A 5,977-nucleotide genomic window follows, 5' to 3' on the forward strand; every position below is an offset into this window, starting at 1 on the left:
TAACATGCACAAGACACATAAGAACTGAAAATAATATTTTCGGCACAGTCCCACTAAGAGCAGACATACATTACAGGGAGACAAGACAAGACCGCCGACGGCGCAGCCATTTTTACGGCGCTCCTTAAAAAAAGGTGGGAAAAAGGTGATATTGGGAAAGGGGGGGAGAGTAAAAAAAATATCAGTCAAAGGCTGGATCCCCAAGAGGGGGTCCAGACTGAGTCCAAGGGAAAAAAAACTAATTTGCAATGCAAACATAAACACGTTACATTTAATCACAACAAACTCGCAACAGAGGGAGGGGGAGTTGGAGCAAACAAGCGGTGGTGAAGGCGGTGGTTGGGGAAGGGGCGGGTGCGTGCGTGAATGCCCAATCAACTTGGGTGTGATGTTGAAGTGTTTTTGTGGACTGGGGCCGATCTCAAAGTTCGACACCAGGTGCTTGTTGAGAAAAAGGGAGGTCAAAAGCGTCCATCGTTGAGGAGTCCTCGGGGGAGTTTTTCAGAGCAGCCTGTTCCTGACAACACAGCGTCAAGGCCATTCAAGGGAGTCAAATCATAGATTAGGATGTTGTTTTTCTTCGAGCAGACAGAAAACAATGACTTGCCTGCCCTATTGACCATGCTGGTTTTCTCTCAAATTCAATTAAATTCTCCTTCTCAGCAAACTTCTCCAAGATGTGATCCATCTTGCGATTCAGATCAGAAATCGCCGCAGTCTGTGTTCCCACAGCCCTGCCCAATCCTTCCATTGCGGCGAAAAGCCTTTGGGCTCCTTTAGTGGCTGCCATCGTCTTCCGAAATTTGACGATACACCAGAGCAATGCCCAGCCCAATCAACAGGTGCCCCGCGATCACGGTTCCAAATAGGTAGATGTCTTCCACGTCCTTGATGGAAAGGACTGAGAGGCACATGATTCTCCATTTATCCCAGGAGTCTCTCATGTACCCCGCAGCAATGGTTCCATCAGGGCAGCCAGGCTCCCCCGAAACTATTTTCCTTGTCGAAAAGACTTTGTCAATTGCGTCGAGAGTTCAGCTGATCATATCCATTTTTGATGTTTAGATTTGAGGACAGCGCAAAGAAAGAGGCTTCAAAAAAGTTCAGACAGACAAAACGAAGAGAGCAAGCTGGCCTAGTGGTTAGAGTGTCCGCCCTGAGATCGGTAGGTTGTGGGTTCAAACCCCGGCCGAGTCATACCAAAGACTATAAAAATGGGACCCATTACCTCCCTGCTTGTCACTCAGCATCAAGGGTTGGAATTGGGGGTTAAATCACCAAAAATGATTCCCGGGCGCGGCCACCGCTGCTGCCCACTGCTCCCCTCACCTCCCAGGGGGTGATCAAGGGTGATGGGTCAAATGCAGAGAATAATTTCGCCACACCTAGTGTGTGTGTGTGACAATCATTGGTACTTTAACTTTAACTTTTTAACTTTAATTAGGGAGCGGAGAAAAATGCGACCGCCCTCACCAGAGGCAAGACAGAAAGATATATATATATATATATATATATATATATATGTCTTAATAAGGTTATCCAAAAAATAGTGCTCGATACCGTAGTAGAGCGCAATATATGTGTGTGTGGGAAAAAAAATCACAAGACTATTTCATCTCTACAGGCCTGTTTCATGAGGGGGGGTTCCCTCAATCATCAGGAGATTTTAATGGGAGCATTCACATACCATGGATTATATAGGGCACAGAGTGGGTGGGTACAGGCTGGTGTAGGGGCGTGGTGATTGGCTCATGTGTTACCTAGGAGGTGTTTCCGTCTGTGGCGGCATGCTGTTACAATTTTGCTGCGCTTGTTGAGGGATGACAGGTCTGGACGGTAAATAATAAACAGTTTTTCTTTTAAGCATAGGTTGCATCTTTTATTACCACTATTGTAAGGTGTGTTGGATGCAAGAATTTGCCATGTTATTGAATATTCAACATTATTGTCTTTGAGGTCCCAAATGTGTTTGCTGAGTTCTGTGGTATTCCGCAGGTTTTGGTTCCTGAAAGAAGCCTTGTGATTGTTCCATCTGGTTTTGAACTCTCCCTCAGTTAATCCTACATATGTGTCGGATGTGTTAATGTCCTTGCGTGTTACCTTAGATTGGTAGACAACTGATGTTTGTAAGCACCCCCCGTTGAGAGGGCAATCAGGTTTCTTTCGACAGTTGCAACCTTTGTTGGTTTTGGAGTCGCTCTGTCCGGGGGCCGACGGCTCATTTGCAATTGTTTTGTTGTGGTTTGAGATGATTTGTCGTATATTGTTCATACAGCTGTAGCTCAATTTAATGTTGTTCTTGTTGAATACTTTTCTTAGGGTGTTGTCTTTGGGAAAGTGTTTGTCAATCAGATTGAGGAATTTGTGTCCAATGTTAGTTGAGACGTTTTTGCTGTATGGGGGGTTGTACCAGATGATGTCGTTTCGTTTTCTGTTCTTTTTCGGTTGGTTTCCTGGCGTGGGTTCATAGGTGAGGGTGAAATTGTATCTGCTTTCATCAAGGGCTTTTTGACCAAGCAACTCCCCCGTACCAAAAAGCCCTTGATGAAAGCGGATACAATTTCACCCTCACCTATGAACCCACGCCAGGAAACCAACCGAAAAAGAACAGAAAACGAAACGACATCATCTGGTACAACCCCCCATACAGCAAAAACGTCTCAACTAACATTGGACACAAATTCCTCAATCTGATTGACAAACACTTTCCCAAAGACAACACCCTAAGAAAAGTATTCAACAAGAACAACATTAAATTGAGCTACAGCTGTATGAACAATATACGACAAATCATCTCAAACCACAACAAAACAATTGCAAATGAGCCGTCGGCCCCCGGACAGAGCGACTCCAAAACCAACAAAGGTTGCAACTGTCGAAAGAAACCTGATTGCCCTCTCAACGGGGGGTGCTTACAAACATCAGTTGTCTACCAATCTAAGGTAACACGCAAGGACATTAACACATCCGACACATATGTAGGATTAACTGAGGGAGAGTTCAAAACCAGATGGAACAATCACAAGGCTTCTTTCAGGAACCAAAACCTGCGGAATACCACAGAACTCAGCAAACACATTTGGGACCTCAAAGACAATAATGTTGAATATTCAATAACATGGCAAATTCTTGCATCCAACACACCTTACAATAGTGGTAATAAAAGATGCAACCTATGCTTGAAAGAAAAACTGTTTATTATTTACCGTCCAGACCTGTCATCCCTCAACAAGCGCAGCGAAATTGTAACAGCATGCCGCCACAGACGGAAACACCTCCTAGGTAACACATGAGCCAATCACCACGCCCCTACACCAGCCTGTACCCACCCACTCTGTGCCCTATATAAACCATGGTATGTGAATGCTCCCATTAAAATCTCCTGATGATTGAGGGAACCCCCCCTCATGAAACAGGCCTGTAGAGATGAAATAGTCTTGTGATTTTTTTTCCCACACACACATATATATATATATATATATATATATATATATATATATATATATATATATATATATATATATATATATATATATATATATATATATATATATATATATATATATGTATGTTCAAGGACTCGACTATTTGGCTTGTAGGCTTCCTGTTGCAGTCGAGCGATGACGATGACGATCGACGGGTTGGCGACCCCTGCTTTAAGGGACTCTAAAAAGGGAAAACAAAAATATGAAAATGTTTTAAACAATAATTGTCACATGTTTTTTTGTTTTAATTCACAAATGTCGATTATTAGAAATAAAAATATCCTTCATAAACTTCCACAAATAATTTTACCATCTTCTCTCATCTACATATTGCATAAAGGTCTGGAGAAATGCAGAGAATAATTTCGCCACACCTATTGTGTGTGTGACAATCGTTGGCACTTTAACTTAACATACATATAAAACAATATTCACAATACAAAGGAGAGTAGTAAGATAATTAATAGAATAGATTATCAAGACCCAACAAATGAAAAAAAAAAAAAAAAAAAAAAAAATGATTTTGTATAAGCACAATTGCTCAAATGATGTATAAAGTCAATAATATGCTTCTAAAAGTGATTTCAGATGTGAACCAGTAATATGAACCAAAAGGGATTGATGTGTACTTAAAAGCAAAAGTATGAACAATCAATCAGAGTTGACTTATATAGCCCTTAATCACAAATGTCTCAAAGGGCTGCACAAGCCACAACGACATCCTCGGCTCAGATCCCACATCAGGGCAAGAAAAAACTCAACCCAATGGGAATAAAGTGAAAAGTCGATCATAATATTTTATTAGAGCGTATCAAAACACGTATTGGTGTGTCAGACTTAGCCTTGTCTTGGTTTAACTCTTATCTTACTGACAGGATGCAGTGCGTCTCCCATAACAATGTGACCTCGGAGTATGTTAAGGTGACGTGCGGAGTTCCCCAGGGATCAGTTCTTGGCCCTGCACTCTTCAGCATTTACATGCTGCCGCTAAGTGACATCATACGCAAATACGATGTTAGCTTTCACTGTTATGCTGATGACACCCAACTCTACATTCCCCTAAAGCTGACCAACATGCCGGATTGTAGTCAGCTGGAGGCGTGTCTTAATGAAATTAAACAATGGATGTCCAGCAACTTTTTGCAACTCAACGCCAAGAAAACGGAAATGCTGATTATCCGTCCTGCTAGACACCAACACCTATTTAATAATACCACCTTAACATTTGACAACCAAACAATTACACAAGGCGACTCAGTAAAGAATCTGGGTATTATCTTCGACCCAACTCTCTCGTTTGAGTCACACATTAAAAGTGTTACTAAAACGGCCTTCTTTCATCTCTGTAATATCGCTAAAATGTGTTCCATTTTGTCCACTAGCGACGCTGAGATCATTATTCATGCGTTTGTTACGTCTCGTCTCGATTACTGTAACGTATTATTTTCAGGTCTCCCTATGTCTAGCATTAAAAGATTACAGCTGGTACAAAATGCGGCTGCTAGACTTTTGACAAGAACAAGAAAGTTTGATCATATTACGCCTATACTGGCTCACCTGCACTGGCTTCCTGTGCACTTAAGCTGTGACTTTAAGGTTTTACTACTTACGTATAAAATACTACACGGTCTAGCTCCAGCCTATCTTACCGATTGTATTGTACCATATGTCCCGGCAAGAAATCTGCGTTCAAAGAACTCCGGCTTATTAGGGATTCCCAGAGCCCAAAAAAAGTCTGCGGGCTATAGAGCGTTTTCTATTCGGGTTCCAGTACTCTGGAATGCCCTCCCGGTAACAATTAGAGATGCTACCTCAGTAGAAGCATTTAAGTCCCATCTTAAAACTCATTTGTATACTCTAGCCTTTAAATAGACCCCCCTTTTAGACCAGTTGATCTGCCGTTTCTTTTCTGCGGTCCCCTCCAAGGTTTCTCACTGTCATCCCATTGGGTTGAGTTTTTTCTTGCCCTGATGTGGGATCTGAGCCGAGGATGTTGTTGTGGCTTGTGCAGCCCTTTGAGACACTCGTGATTTAGGGCTATATAAGTAAACGTTGATTGATTGATTGAAACCCTGGAAGGGACCACAGATGTGGGGGCCCCCCTTGGGTGACCGGTGCAATGGATGCCGAGTGGAAACAGTTAATAATGTGAGAGTCCTGTCTAGTGGGGCCGAATATAAAACACATATGTATGTCAAATAAAGGAATTAATCTATAGACTAATTTACAATTAAGATGAAAATATGTAACACTTCATTATTCAAAAAACAACTATAAAACACTATTATGAATAAGTTTAAAAGTGAAATGAGTATGAAATGTTTATTGTAGGTAACATATGTGTTGTACTGTTTCCTCTCACCTTTTTACACAAATTGGTCAGTTAATTGAAATAAAAGTACACAATGTTTTATATTAAAGTATGTACTTGACTGAAGCACTAAAGTATCTAATCTATAAATGTTAGAAGCCTATTAAGATACAATGATGTC

The sequence above is a fragment of the Nerophis lumbriciformis genome, linkage group LG01, assembly GCF_033978685.3.
Source record: "Nerophis lumbriciformis linkage group LG01, RoL_Nlum_v2.1, whole genome shotgun sequence".
In the NCBI taxonomy this organism is placed as follows: domain Eukaryota; kingdom Metazoa; phylum Chordata; class Actinopteri; order Syngnathiformes; family Syngnathidae; genus Nerophis; species Nerophis lumbriciformis.